Below are 16,174 nucleotides of genomic sequence, written 5' to 3'. Positions count from 1 at the left end.
TCAGCCCGAAATAAACGCGTTTTCTCTGCCCTTAGAATCGCAGTGTAACTGGTTGGTTGAAAAGTGCCCACTGAGTCAGCCCTTAACACCAGTGTGCTGAAATTGTCAAAACGTGTTTTTCAGCTGAAATAAACACGTTTTGGCAACTTTGGTCACCCCCATGTAAGTTATAGGGCAGGAACAGCACAGTTTTCAAAACGTGTTTTTTAGCCCGAAATAAACGCGTTTTCTCAGCCATTAGAATCACAGTGTAACTGCCTTGCTCAGAAGAGCACACTGAGTCAGCCCTTAACCCCAGAGTGCTGAAATTGTCAAAACGTGTTTTTCAGCAGAAATAAACACGTTTTGGCAACTTTGGTCACCCCCATGTAAGTTATAGGGCAGGAACAGCACAGTTTTCAAAACGTGTTTTTCAGCCCGAAATAAACGCGTTTTCTCAGCCCTTAGAATCGCAGTGTAACTGCTTGGTTGAAAAGTGCCCACTGAGTCAGCCCTTAACACCAGTGTGCTGAAATTGTCAAAACGTGTTTTTCAGCAGAATTAAACACGTTTTGGCAACTTTGGTCATCCCCATGTAATTTATAGGGCAGGAACAGCACAGTTTTCAAAACGTGTTTTTCAGCCCGAAATAAACGCGTTTTCTCAGCCCTTAGAATCGCAGTGTAACTGCCTTGCTCAGAAGAGCACACTGAGTCAGCCCTTAATCCCAGAGTGCTGAAATTGTCAAAACGTGTTTTTCAGCAGAAATAAACACGTTTTGGCAACTTTGGTCACCCCCATGTAAGTTATAGGGCAGGAACAGCACAGTTTTCAAAACGTGTTTTTCTGCCCGAAATAAACGCGTTTTCTCAGCCCTTAGAATCGCAGTGTAACTACTTGGTTGAAAAGTGCCCACTGAGTCAGCCCTTAACCCCAGTGTGCTGAAATTGTCAAAACGTGTTTTTCAGCAGAAATAAACACGTTTTAGCAACTTTGGTCACCCTCATGTAATTTATAGGGCAGGAACAGCACAGTTTTCAAAACGTGTTTTTCAGCCCGAAATAAACGCGTTTTCTCAGCCCTTAGAATTGCAGTGTAACTGCTTGGTTGAAAAGTGCCCACTGAGTCAGCCCTTAACCCCAGTGTGCTGAAATTGTCAAAACGTGTTTTTCAGCAGAAATAAACACGTTTTGGCATCTTTGGTCACCCCCATGTAAGTTATAGGGCAGGAACAGCACAGTTTTCAAAACGTGTTTTTCAGCCCGAAATAAACGAGTTTTCTCAGCCCTTAGAATCGCAGTGTAACTGCCTTGCTCAGAAGAGCACACTGAGTCAGCCCTTAACCCCAGAGTGCTGAAATTGTCAAAACGTGTTTTTCAGCAGAAATAAACACGTTTTGGCAACTTTGGTCACCCCCATGTAAGTTATAGGGCAGGAACAGCACAGTTTTCAAAACGTGTTTTTCAGCCCGAAATAAACGCGTTTTCTCAGCCCTTAGAATCGCAGTGTAACTGCTTGGTTGAAAAGTGCCCACTGAGTCAGCCCTTAACCCCAGAGTGCTGAAATTGTCAAAACGTGTTTTTCAGCAGAAATAAACACGTTTTGGCATCTTTGGTCACCCCCATGTAAGTTATAGGGCAGGAACAGCACAGTTTTCAAAACGTGTTTTTCAGCCCGAAATAAACGCGTTTTCTCAGCCCTTAGAATCGCAGTGTAACTGCCTTGCTCAGAAGAGCACACTGAGTCAGCCCTTAACCCCAGAGTGCTGAAATTGTCAAAACGTGTTTTTCAGCAGAAATAAACACGTTTTGGCAACTTTGGTCACCCCCATGTAAGTTATAGGGCAGGAACAGCACAGTTTTCAAAACGTGTTTTTCAGCAGGAAATAAACGCGTTTTCTCAGCCCTTAGAATCGCAGTGTAACTGCCTTGCTCAGAAGAGCACACTGAGTCAGCCCTTAACCCCAGAGTGCTGAAATTGTCAAAACGTGTTTTTCAGCAGAAATAAACACGTTTTGGCAACTTTGGTCACCCCCATGTAAGTTATAGGGCAGGAACAGCACAGTTTTCAAAACGTGTTTTTCAGCCCGAAATAAACGCGTTTTCTCAGCCCTTAGAATCGCAGTGTAACTACTTGGTTGAAAAGTGCCCACTGAGTCAGCCCTTAACCCCAGTGTGCTGAAATTGTCAAAACGTGTTTTTCAGCAGAAATAAACACGTTTTAGCAACTTTGGTCACCCTCATGTAATTTATAGGGCAGGAACAGCACAGTTTTCAAAACGTGTTTTTCAGCCCGAAATAAACGCGTTTTCTCAGCCCTTAGAATCGCAGTGTAACTGCCTTGCTCAGAAGAGCACACTGAGTCAGCCCTTAACCCCAGAGTGCTGAAATTGTCAAAACGTGTTTTTCAGCAGAAATAAACACGTTTTGGCAACTTTGGTCACCCCCATGTAAGTTATAGGGCAGGAACAGCACAGTTTTCAAAACGTGTTTTTCAGCCCGAAATAAACGCGTTTTCTCTGCCCTTAGAATCGCAGTGTAACTGGTTGGTTGAAAAGTGCCCACTGAGTCAGCCCTTAACACCAGTGTGCTGAAATTGTCAAAACGTGTTTTTCAGCTGAAATAAACACGTTTTGGCAACTTTGGTCACCCCCATGTAAGTTATAGGGCAGGAACAGCACAGTTTTCAAAACGTGTTTTTCAGCCCGAAATAAACGCGTTTTCTCAGCCCTTAGAATCGCAGTGTAACTGCCTTGCTCAGAAGAGCACACTGAGTCAGCCCTTAACCCCAGAGTGCTGAAATTGTCAAAACGTGTTTTTCAGCAGAAATAAACACGTTTTGGCAACTTTGGTCACCCCCATGTAAGTTATAGGGCAGGAACAGCACAGTTTTCAAAACGTGTTTTTCAGCCCGAAATAAACGCGTTTTCTCTGCCCTTAGAATCGCAGTGTAACTGGTTGGTTGAAAAGTGCCCACTGAGTCAGCCCTTAACACCAGTGTGCTGAAATTGTCAAAACGTGTTTTTCAGCTGAAATAAACACGTTTTGGCAACTTTGGTCACCCCCATGTAAGTTATAGGGCAGGAACAGCACAGTTTTCAAAACGTGTTTTTCAGCCCGAAATAAACGCGTTTTCTCAGCCATTAGAATCGCAGTGTAACTGCCTTGCTCAGAAGAGCACACTGAGTCAGCCCTTAACCCCAGAGTGCTGAAATTGTCAAAACGTGTTTTTCAGCAGAAATAAACACGTTTTGGCAACTTTGGTCACCCCCATGTAAGTTATAGGGCAGGAACAGCACAGTTTTCAAAACGTGTTTTTCAGCCCGAAATAAACGCGTTTTCTCAGCCCTTAGAATCGCAGTGTAACTGCTTGGTTGAAAAGTGCCCACTGAGTCAGCCCTTAACACCAGTGTGCTGAAATTGTCAAAACGTGTTTTTCAGCAGAAATAAACACGTTTTGGCAACTTTGGTCACCCCCATGTAAGTTATAGGGCAGGAACAGCACAGTTTTCAAAACGTGTTTTTCAGCCCGAAATAAACGCGTTTTCTTAGCCCTTAGAATCGCAGTGTAACTGCCTTGCTCAGAAGAGCACACTGAGTCAGCCCTTAACCCCAGAGTGCTGAAATTGTCAAAACGTGTTTTTCAGCAGAAATAAACACGTTTTGGCAACTTTGGTCACCCCCATGTAAGTTATAGGGCAGGAACAGCACAGTTTTCAAAACGTGTTTTTAAGCCCGAAATAAACGCGTTTTCTCAGCCCTTAGAATCGCAGTGTAACTGCCTTGCTCAAAAGAGCACACTGAGTCAGCCCTTAACCACAGAGTGCTGAAATTGTCAAAACGTGTTTTTCAGCAGAAATAAACACGTTTTGGCAACTTTGGTCACCCCCATGTAAGTTATAGGGCAGGAACAGCACAGTTTTCAAAACGTGTTTTCAGCCCGAAATAAACGCGTTTTCTCAGCCCTTAGAATCGCAGTGTAACTGCCTTGCTCAGAAGAGCACACTGAGTCAGCCCTTAACCCCAGAGTGCTGAAATTGTCAAAACGTGTTTTTCAGCAGAAATAAACACGTTTTGGCAACTTTGGTCACCCCCATGTAAGTTATAGGGCAGGAACAGCACAGTTTTCAAAACGTGTTTTTCAGCCCGAAATAAACGCGTTTTCTCAGCCCTTAGAATCGCAGTGTAACTGCTTGGTTGAAAAGTGCCCACTGAGTCAGCCCTTAACCCCAGTGTGCTGAAATTGTCAAAACGTGTTTTTCAGCAGAAATAAACACGTTTTAGCAACTTTGGTCACCCTCATGTAATTTATAGGGCAGGAACAGCACAGTTTTCAAAACGTGTTTTTCAGCCCGAAATAAACGCGTTTTCTCAGCCCTTAGAATCGCAGTGTAACTGCCTTGCTCAGAAGAGCACACTGAGTCAGCCCTTAACCCCAGAGTGCTGAAATTGTCAAAACGTGTTTTTCAGCAGAAATAAACACGTTTTGGCAACTTTGGTCACCCCCATGTAAGTTATAGGGCAGGAACAGCACAGTTTTCAAAACGTGTTTTTCAGCCCGAAATAAACGCGTTTTCTCAGCCCTTAGAATCGCAGTGTAACTGCCTTGCTCAGAAGAGCACACTGAGTCAGCCCTTAACCCCAGAGTGCTGAAATTGTCAAAACGTGTTTTTCAGCAGAAATAAACACGTTTTGGCAACTTTGGTCACCCCCATGTAAGTTATAGGGCAGGAACAGCACAGTTTTCAAAACGTGTTTTTCAGCCCGAAATAAACGCGTTTTCTCAGCCCTTAGAATCGCAGTGTAACTGCCTTGCTCAGAAGAGCACACTGAGTCAGCCCTTAACCCCAGAGTGCTGAAATTGTCAAAACGTGTTTTTCAGCAGAATTAAACACGTTTTGGCAACTTTGGTCATCCCCATGTAATTTATAGGGCAGGAACAGCACAGTTTTCAAAACGTGTTTTTCAGCCCGAAATAAACGCGTTTTCTCAGCCCTTAGAATCGCAGTGTAACTGCCTTGCTCAGAAGAGCACACTGAGTCAGCCCTTAACCCCAGAGTGCTGAAATTGTCAAAACGTGTTTTTCAGCAGAAATAAACACGTTTTGGCAACTTTGGTCACCCCCATGTAAGTTATAGGGCAGGAACAGCACAGTTTTCAAAACGTGTTTTTCAGCACGAAATAAACGCGTTTTCTCAGCCCTTAGAATCGCAGTGTAACTGCTTGGTTGAAAAGTGCCCACTGAGTCAGCCCTTAACCCCAGTGTGCTGAAATTGTCAAAACGTGTTTTTCAGCAGAAATAAACACGTTTTGGCAACTTTGGTCACCCCCTTGTAAGTTATAGGGCAGGAACAGCACAGTTTTCAAAACGTGTTTTTCAGCCCGAAATAAACGCGTTTTCTCAGCCCTTAGAATCGCAGTGTAACTGCCTTGCTCAGAAGAGCACACTGAGTCAGCCCTTAACCCCAGAGTGCTGAAATTGTCAAAACGTGTTTTCCAGCAGAATTAAACACGTTTTGGCAACTTTGGTCATCCCCATGTAATTTATAGGGCAGGAACAGCACAGTTTTCAAAACGTGTTTTTCAGCCCGAAATAAAAGCGTTTTCTCAGCCCTTAGAATCGCAGTGTAACTGCCTTGCTCAGAAGAGCACACTGAGTCAGCCCTTAACCCCAGAGTGCTGAAATTGTCAAAACGTGTTTTTCAGCAGAAATAAACACGTTTTGGCAACTTTGGTCACCCCCATGTAAGTTATAGGGCAGGAACAGCACAGTTTTCAAAACGTGTTTTTCAGCCCGAAATAAACGCGTTTTCTCAGCCCTTAGAATCGCAGTGTAACTACTTGGTTGAAAAGTGCCCACTGAGTCAGCCCTTAACCCCAGTGTGCTGAAATTGTCAAAACGTGTTTTTCAGCAGAAATAAACACGTTTTAGCAACTTTGGTCACCCTCATGTAATTTATAGGGCAGGAACAGCACAGTTTTCAAAACGTGTTTTTCAGCCCGAAATAAACGCGTTTTCTCAGCCCTTAGAATCGCAGTGTAACTGCCTTGCTCAGAAGAGCACACTGAGTCAGCCCTTAACCCCAGAGTGCTGAAATTGTCAAAACGTGTTTTTCAGCAGAAATAAACACGTTTTGGCAACTTTGGTCACCCCCATGTAAGTTATAGGGCAGGAACAGCACAGTTTTCAAAACGTGTTTTTCAGCCCGAAATAAACGCGTTTTCTTAGCCCTTAGAATCGCAGTGTAACTGCCTTGCTCAGAAGAGCACACTGAGTCAGCCCTTAACCCCAGAGTGCTGAAATTGTCAAAACGTGTTTTTCAGCAGAAATAAACACGTTTTGGCAACTTTGGTCACCCCCATGTAAGTTATAGGGCAGGAACAGCACAGTTTTCAAAACGTGTTTTTCAGCCCGAAATAAACGCTTTTTCTCAGCCCTTAGAATCGCAGTGTAACTGCTTGGTTGAAAAGTGCCCACTGAGTCAGCCCTTAACCCCAGAGTGCTGTAATTGTCAAAACGTGTTTTTCAGCAGAAATAAACACGTTTTGGCAACTTTGGTCACCCCCATGTAAGTTATAGGGCAGGAACAGCACAGTTTTCATAACGTGTTTTTCAGCCCGAAATAAACGCGTTTTCTCAGCCCTTAGAATCGCAGTGTAACTGCTTGGTTGAAAAGTGCCCACTGAGTCAGCCCTTAACCCCAGTGTGCTGAAATTGTCAAAACGTGTTTTTCAGCAGAAATAAACACGTTTTGGCAACTTTGGTCACCCCCATGTAAGTTATAGGGCAGGAACAGCACAATTTTCAAAACGTGTTTTTCAGCCCGAAATAAACGCGTTTTCTCAGCCCTTAGAATCGCAGTGTAACTGCCTTGCTCAGAAGAGCACACTAAGTCAGCCCTTAACCCCAGAGTGCTGAAATTGTCAAAACGTGTTTTTCAGCAGAAATAAACACGTTTTGGCAACTTTGGTCACCCCCATGTAAGTTATAGGGCAGGAACAGCACAGTTTTCAAAACGTGTTTTTCAGCCCGAAATAAACGCGTTTTCTCAGCCCTTAGAATCGCAGTGTAACTGCCTTGCTCAGAAGAGCACACTGAGTCAGCCCTTAACCCCAGAGTGCTGAAATTGTCAAAACGTGTTTTTCAGCAGAAATAAACACGTTTTGGCAACTTTGGTCACCCCCATGTAAGTTATAGGGCAGGAACAGCACAGTTTTCAAAACGTGTTTTTCAGCCCGAAATAAACGCGTTTTCTCAGCCCTTAGAATCGCAGTGTAACTACTTGGTTGAAAAGTGCCCACTGAGTCAGCCCTTAACCCCAGTGTGCTGAAATTGTCAAAACGTGTTTTTCAGCAGAAATAAACACGTTTTAGCAACTTTGGTCACCCTCATGTAATTTATAGGGCAGGAACAGCACAGTTTTCAAAACGTGTTTTTCAGCCCGAAATAAACGCGTTTTCTCAGCCCTTAGAATCGCAGTGTAACTGCCTTGCTCAGAAGAGCACACTGAGTCAGCCCTTAACCCCAGAGTGCTGAAATTGTCAAAACGTGTTTTTCAGCAGAAATAAACACGTTTTGGCAACTTTGGTCACCCCCATGTAAGTTATAGGGCAGGAACAGCACAGTTTTCAAAACGTGTTTTTCAGCCCGAAATAAACGCGTTTTCTCAGCCCTTAGAATCGCAGTGTAACTGCTTGGTTGAAAAGTGCCCACTGAGTCAGCCCTTAACACCAGTGTGCTGAAATTGTCAAAACGTGTTTTTCAGCAGAAATAAACACGTTTTGGCAACTTTGGTCACCCCCATGTAAGTTATAGGGCAGGAACAGCACAGTTTTCAAAACGTGTTTTTCAGCCCGAAATAAACGCGTTTTCTTAGCCCTTAGAATCGCAGTGTAACTGCCTTGCTCAGAAGAGCACACTGAGTCAGCCCTTAACCCCAGAGTGCTGAAATTGTCAAAACGTGTTTTTCAGCAGAAATAAACACGTTTTGGCAACTTTGGTCACCCCCATGTAAGTTATAGGGCAGGAACAGCACAGTTTTCAAAACGTGTTTTTCAGCCCGAAATAAACGCGTTTTCTCAGCCCTTAGAATCGCAGTGTAACTGCCTTGCTCAAAAGAGCACACTGAGTCAGCCCTTAACCACAGAGTGCTGAAATTGTCAAAACGTGTTTTTCAGCAGAAATAAACACGTTTTGGCAACTTTGGTCACCCCCATGTAAGTTATAGGGCAGGAACAGCACAGTTTTCAAAACGTGTTTTTCAGCCCGAAATAAACGCGTTTTCTCAGCCCTTAGAATCGCAGTGTAACTGCCTTGCTCAGAAGAGCACACTGAGTCAGCCCTTAACCCCAGAGTGCTGAAATTGTCAAAACGTGTTTTTCAGCAGAAATAAACACGTTTTGGCAACTTTGGTCACCCCCATGTAAGTTATAGGGCAGGAACAGCACAGTTTTCAAAACGTGTTTTTCAGCCCGAAATAAACGCTTTTTCTCAGCCCTTAGAATCGCAGTGTAACTGCTTGGTTGAAAAGTGCCCACTGAGTCAGCCCTTAACCCCAGAGTGCTGTAATTGTCAAAACGTGTTTTTCAGCAGAAATAAACACGTTTTGGCAACTTTGGTCACCCCCATGTAAGTTATAGGGCAGGAACAGCACAGTTTTCATAACGTGTTTTTCAGCCCGAAATAAACGCGTTTTCTCAGCCCTTAGAATCGCAGTGTAACTGCTTGGTTGAAAAGTGCCCACTGAGTCAGCCCTTAACCCCAGTGTGCTGAATTTGTCAAAACGTGTTTTTCAGCAGAAATAAACACGTTTTGGCAACTTTGGTCACCCCCATGTAAGTTATAGGGCAGGAACAGCACAATTTTCAAAACGTGTTTTTCAGCCCGAAATAAACGCGTTTTCTCAGCCCTTAGAATCGCAGTGTAACTGCCTTGCTCAGAAGAGCACACTAAGTCAGCCCTTAACCCCAGAGTGCTGAAATTGTCAAAACGTGTTTTTCAGCAGAAATAAACACGTTTTGGCAACTTTGGTCACCCCCATGTAAGTTATAGGGCAGGAACAGCACAGTTTTCAAAACGTGTTTTTCAGCCCGAAATAAACGCGTTTTCTCAGCCCTTAGAATCGCAGTGTAACTGCCTTGCTCAGAAGAGCACACTGAGTCAGCCCTTAACCCCAGTGTGCTGAAATTGTCAAAACGTGTTTTTCAGCAGAAATAAACACGTTTTGGCAACTTTGGTCTCCCCCATGTAAGTTATAGGGCAGGAACAGCACAGTTTTCAAAACGTGTTTTTCAGCCCGAAATAAACGCGTTTTCTCAGCCCTTAGAATCGCAGTGTAACTGCTTGGTTGAAAAGTGCCCACTGAGTCAGCCCTTAACCCCAGTGTGCTGAAATTGTCAAAACGTGTTTTTCAGCAGAAATAAACACGTTTTAGCAACTTTGGTCACCCTCATGTAATTTATAGGGCAGGAACAGCACAGTTTTCAAAACGTGTTTTTCAGCCCGAAATAAACGCGTTTTCTCAGCCCTTAGAATCGCAGTGTAACTGCCTTGCTCAGAAGAGCACACTGAGTCAGCCCTTAACCCCAGAGTGCTGAAATTGTCAAAACGTGTTTTTCAGCAGAATTAAACACGTTTTGGCAACTTTGGTCATCCCCATGTAATTTATAGGGCAGGAACAGCACAGTTTTCAAAACGTGTTTTTCAGCCCGAAATAAACGCGTTTTCTCAGCCCTTAGAATCGCAGTGTAACTGCCTTGCTCAGAAGAGCACACTGAGTCAGCCCTTAACCCCAGAGTGCTGAAATTGTCAAAACGTGTTTTTCAGCAGAAATAAACACGTTTTGGCAACTTTGGTCACCCCCATGTAAGTTATAGGGCAGGAACAGCACAGTTTTCAAAACGTGTTTTTCAGCCCGAAATAAACGCGTTTTCTCAGCCCTTAGAATCGCAGTGTAACTGCTTGGTTGAAAAGTGCCCACTGAGTCAGCCCTTAACCCCAGAGTGCTGTAATTGTCAAAACGTGTTTTTCAGCAGAAATAAACACGTTTTGGCAACTTTGGTCACCCCCATGTAAGTTATAGGGCAGGAACAGCACAGTTTTCAAAACGTGTTTTTCAGCAGGAAATAAACGCGTTTTCTCAGCCCTTAGAATCGCAGTGTAACTGCCTTGCTCAGAAGAGCACACTGAGTCAGCCCTTAACCCCAGAGTGCTGAAATTGTCAAAACGTGTTTTTCAGCAGAAATAAACACGTTTTGGCAACTTTGGTCACCCCCATGTAAGTTATAGGGCAGGAACAGCACAGTTTTCAAAACGTGTTTTTCAGCCCGAAATAAACGCGTTTTCTCAGCCCTTAGAATCGCAGTGTAACTACTTGGTTGAAAAGTGCCCACTGAGTCAGCCCTTAACCCCAGTGTGCTGAAATTGTCAAAACGTGTTTTTCAGCAGAAATAAACACGTTTTAGCAACTTTGGTCACCCTCATGTAATTTATAGGGCAGGAACAGCACAGTTTTCAAAACGTGTTTTTCAGCCCGAAATAAACGCGTTTTCTCAGCCCTTAGAATCGCAGTGTAACTGCCTTGCTCAGAAGAGCACACTGAGTCAGCCCTTAACCCCAGAGTGCTGAAATTGTCAAAACGTGTTTTTCAGCAGAAATAAACACGTTTTGGCAACTTTGGTCACCCCCATGTAAGTTATAGGGCAGGAACAGCACAGTTTTCAAAACGTGTTTTTCAGCCCGAAATAAACGCGTTTTCTCTGCCCTTAGAATCGCAGTGTAACTGGTTGGTTGAAAAGTGCCCACTGAGTCAGCCCTTAACACCAGTGTGCTGAAATTGTCAAAACGTGTTTTTCAGCTGAAATAAACACGTTTTGGCAACTTTGGTCACCCCCATGTAAGTTATAGGGCAGGAACAGCACAGTTTTCAAAACGTGTTTTTCAGCCCGAAATAAACGCGTTTTCTCAGCCCTTAGAATCGCAGTGTAACTGCTTGGTTGAAAAGTGCCCACTGAGTCAGCCCTTAACCCCAGAGTGCTGTAATTGTCAAAACGTGTTTTTCAGCAGAAATAAACACGTTTTGGCAACTTTGGTCACCCCCATGTAAGTTATAGGGCAGGAACAGCACAGTTTTCAAAACGTGTTTTTCAGCCCGAAATAAACGCGTTTTCTCAGCCCTTAGAATCGCAGTGTAACTGCTTGGTTGAAAAGTGCCCACTGAGTCAGCCCTTAACTCCAGTGTGCTGAAATTGTCAAAACGTGTTTTTCAGCAGAAATAAACACGTTTTGGCAACTTTGGTCACCCCCATGTAAGTTATAGGGCAGGAACAGCACAATTTTCAAAACGTGTTTTTCAGCCCGAAATAAACGCGTTTTCTCAGCCCTTAGAATCGCAGTGTAACTGCCTTGCTCAGAAGAGCACACTGAGTCAGCCCTTAACCCCAGAGTGCTGAAATTGTCAAAACGTGTTTTTCAGCAGAAATAAACACGTTTTGGCAACTTTGGTCACCCCCATGTAAGTTATAGGGCAGGAACAGCACAGTTTTCAAAACGTGTTTTTCAGCCCGAAATAAACGCGTTTTCTCAGCCCTTAGAATCGCAGTGTAACTGCCTTGCTCAGAAGAGCACACTGAGTCAGCCCTTAACCCCAGAGTGCTGAAATTGTCAAAACGTGTTTTTCAGCAGAAATAAACACGTTTTGGCATCTTTGGTCACCCCCATGTAAGTTATAGGGCAGGAACAGCACAGTTTTCAAAACGTGTTTTTCAGCCCGAAATAAACGCGTTTTCTCAGCCCTTAGAATCGCAGTGTAACTGCCTTGCTCAGAAGAGCACACTGAGTCAGCCCTTAACCCCAGAGTGCTGAAATTGTCAAAACGTGTTTTTCAGCAGAAATAAACACGTTTTGGCAACTTTGGTCACCCCCATGTAAGTTATAGGGCAGGAACAGCACAGTTTTCAAAACGTGTTTTTCAGCCCGAAATAAACGCGTTTTCTCAGCCCTTAGAATCGCAGTGTAACTGCTTGGTTGAAAAGTGCCCACTGAGTCAGCCCTTAACCCCAGAGTGCTGTAATTGTCAAAACGTGTTTTTCAGCAGAAATAAACACGTTTTTGCAACTTTGGTCACCCCCATGTAAGTTATAGGGCAGGAACAGCACAGTTTTCAAAACGTGTTTTTCAGCAGGAAATAAACGCGTTTTCTCAGCCCTTAGAATCGCAGTGTAACTGCCTTGCTCAGAAGAGCACACTGAGTCAGCCCTTAACCCCAGAGTGCTGAAATTGTCAAAACGTGTTTTTCAGCAGAAATAAACACGTTTTGGCAACTTTGGTCACCCCCATGTAAGTTATAGGGCAGGAACAGCACAGTTTTCAAAACGTGTTTTTCAGCCCGAAATAAACGCGTTTTCTCAGCCCTTAGAATCGCAGTGTAACTACTTGGTTGAAAAGTGCCCACTGAGTCAGCCCTTAACCCCAGTGTGCTGAAATTGTCAAAACGTGTTTTTCAGCAGAAATAAACACGTTTTAGCAACTCTGGTCACCCTCATGTAATTTATAGGGCAGGAACAGCACAGTTTTCAAAACGTGTTTTTCAGCCCGAAATAAACGCGTTTTCTCAGCCCTTAGAATCGCAGTGTAACTGCCTTGCTCAGAAGAGCACACTGAGTCAGCCCTTAACCCCAGAGTGCTGAAATTGTCAAAACGTGTTTTTCAGCAGAAATAAACACGTTTTGGCAACTTTGGTCACCCCCATGTAAGTTATAGGGCAGGAACAGCACAGTTTTCAAAACGTGTTTTTCAGCCCGAAATAAACGCGTTTTCTCTGCCCTTAGAATCGCAGTGTAACTGGTTGGTTGAAAAGTGCCCACTGAGTCAGCCCTTAACACCAGTGTGCTGAAATTGTCAAAACGTGTTTTTCAGCAGAAATAAACACGTTTTGGCAACTTTGGTCACCCCCATGTAAGTTATAGGGCAGGAACAGCACAGTTTTCAAAACGTGTTTTTCAGCCCGAAATAAACGCGTTTTCTCAGCCATTAGAATCGCAGTGTAACTGCCTTGCTCAGAAGAGCACACTGAGTCAGCCCTTAATCCCAGAGTGCTGAAATTGTCAAAACGTGTTTTTCAGCAGAAATAAACACGTTTTGGCAACTTTGGTCACCCCCATGTAAGTTATAGGGCAGGAACAGCACAGTTTTCAAAACGTGTTTTTCAGCCCGAAATAAACGCGTTTTCTCAGCCCTTAGAATCGCAGTGTAACTACTTGGTTGAAAAGTGCCCACTGAGTCAGCCCTTAACCCCAGTGTGCTGAAATTGTCAAAACGTGTTTTTCAGCAGAAATAAACACGTTTTAGCAACTTTGGTCACCCTCATGTAATTTATAGGGCAGGAACAGCACAGTTTTCAAAACGTGTTTTTCAGCCCGAAATAAACGCGTTTTCTCAGCCCTTAGAATCGCAGTGTAACTGCTTGGTTGAAAAGTGCCCACTGAGTCAGCCCTTAACCCCAGTGTGCTGAAATTGTCAAAACGTGTTTTTCAGCAGAAATAAACACGTTTTGGCATCTTTGGTCACCCCCATGTAAGTTATAGGGCAGGAACAGCACAGTTTTCAAAACGTGTTTTTCAGCCCGAAATAAACGAGTTTTCTCAGCCCTTAGAATCGCAGTGTAACTGCCTTGCTCAGAAGAGCACACTGAGTCAGCCCTTAACCCCAGAGTGCTGAAATTGTCAAAACGTGTTTTTCAGCAGAAATAAACACGTTTTGGCAACTTTGGTCACCCCCATGTAAGTTATAGTGCAGGAAGAGCACAGTTTTCAAAACGTGTTTTTCAGCCCGAAATAAACGCGTTTTCTCAGCCCTTAGAATCGCAGTGTAACTGCTTGGTTGAAAAGTGCCCACTGAGTCAGCCCTTAACCCCAGAGTGCTGAAATTGTCAAAACGTGTTTTTCAGCAGAAATAAACACGTTTTGGCATCTTTGGTCACTCCCATGTAAGTTATAGGGCAGGAACAGCACAGTTTTCAAAACGTGTTTTTCAGCCCGAAATAAACGCGTTTTCTCAGCCCTTAGAATCGCAGTGTAACTGCCTTGCTCAGAAGAGCACACTGAGTCAGCCCTTAACCCCAGAGTGCTGAAATTGTCAAAACGTGTTTTTCAGCAGAAATAAACACGTTTTGGCAACTTTGGTCACCCCCATGTAAGTTATAGGGCAGGAACAGCACAGTTTTCAAAACGTGTTTTTCAGCCCGAAATAAACGCGTTTTCTCAGCCCTTAGAATCGCAGTGTAACTGCTTGGTTGAAAAGTGCCCACTGAGTCAGCCCTTAACCCCAGTGTGCTGAAATTGTCAAAACGTGTTTTTCAGCAGAAATAAACACGTTTTAGCAACTTTGGTCACCCTCATGTAATTTATAGGGCAGGAACAGCACAGTTTTCAAAACGTGTTTTTCAGCCTGAAATAAACGCGTTTTCTCAGCCCTTAGAATCGCAGTGTAACTGCCTTGCTCAGAAGAGCACACTGAGTCAGCCCTTAACCCCAGAGTGCTGAAATTGTCAAAACGTGTTTTTCAGCAGAAATAAACACGTTTTGGCAACTTTGGTCACCCCCATGTAAGTTATAGGGCAGGAACAGCACAGTTTTCAAAACGTGTTTTTCAGCCCGAAATAAACGCGTTTTCTCTGCCCTTAGAATCGCAGTGTAACTGGTTGGTTGAAAAGTGCCCACTGAGTCAGCCCTTAACACCAGTGTGCTGAAATTGTCAAAACGTGTTTTTCAGCTGAAATAAACACGTTTTGGCAACTTTGGTCACCCCCATGTAAGTTATAGGGCAGGAACAGCACAGTTTTCAAAACGTGTTTTTCAGCCCGAAATAAACGCGTTTTCTCAGCCCTTAGAATCGCAGTGTAACTGCCTTGCTCAGAAGAGCACACTGAGTCAGCCCTTAACCCCAGAGTGCTGAAATTGTCAAAACGTGTTTTTCAGCAGAAATAAACACGTTTTGGCAACTTTGGTCACCCCCATGTAAGTTATAGGGCAGGAACAGCACAGTTTTCAAAACGTGTTTTTCAGCCCGAAATAAACGCGTTTTCTCTGCCCTTAGAATCGCAGTGTAACTGGTTGGTTGAAAAGTGCCCACTGAGTCAGCCCTTAACACCAGTGTGCTGAAATTGTCAAAACGTGTTTTTCAGCAGAAATAAACACGTTTTGGCAACTTTGGTCACCCCCATGTAAGTTATAGGGCAGGAACAGCACAGTTTTCAAAACGTGTTTTTCAGCCCGAAATAAACGCGTTTTCTCAGCCATTAGAATCGCAGTGTAACTGCCTTGCTCAGAAGACCACACTGAGTCAGCCCTTAACCCCAGAGTGCTGAAATTGTCAAAACGTGTTTTTCAGCAGAAATAAACACGTTTTGGCAACTTTGGTCACCCCCATGTAAGTTATAGGGCAGGAACAGCACAGTTTTCAAAACGTGTTTTTCAGCCCGAAATAACGCGTTTTCTCAGCCCTTAGAATCGCAGTGTAACTGCTTGGTTGAAAAGTGCCCACTGAGTCAGCCCTTAACACCAGTGTGCTGAAATTGTCAAAACGTGTTTTTCAGCAGAAATAAACACGTTTTGGCAACTTTGGTCACCCCCATGTAAGTTATAGGGCAGGAACAGCACAGTTTTCAAAACGTGTTTTTCAGCCCGAAATAAACGCGTTTTCTTAGCCCTTAGAATCGCAGTGTAACTGCCTTGCTCAGAAGAGCACACTGAGTCAGCCCTTAACCCCAGAGTGCTGAAATTGTCAAAACGTGTTTTTCAGCAGAAATAAACACGTTTTGGCAACTTTGGTCACCCCCATGTAAGTTATAGGGCAGGAACAGCACAGTTTTCAAAACGTGTTTTTCAGCCCGAAATAAACGCGTTTTCTCTGCCCTTAGAATCGCAGTGTAACTGGTTGGTTGAAAAGTGCCCACTGAGTCAGCCCTTAACACCAGTGTGCTGAAATTGTCAAAACGTGTTTTTCAGCTGAAATAAACACGTTTTAGCAACTTTGGTCACCCCCATGTAAGTTATAGGGCAGGAACAGCACAGTTTTCAAAACGTGTTTTTCAGCCCGAAATAAACGCGTTTTCTCAGCCATTAGAATCGCAGTGTAACTGCCTTGCTCAGAAGAGCACACTGAGTCAGCCCTTAACCCCAGAGTGCTGAAATTGTCA

The sequence above is a fragment of the Atractosteus spatula genome, chromosome 24 (genome assembly GCF_055471065.1).
Source record: "Atractosteus spatula isolate fAtrSpa1 chromosome 24, fAtrSpa1.hap1, whole genome shotgun sequence".
Classification (NCBI taxonomy): Eukaryota; Metazoa; Chordata; class Actinopteri; order Semionotiformes; family Lepisosteidae; genus Atractosteus; species Atractosteus spatula.
This window is presented reverse-complemented; position numbering follows the sequence as displayed.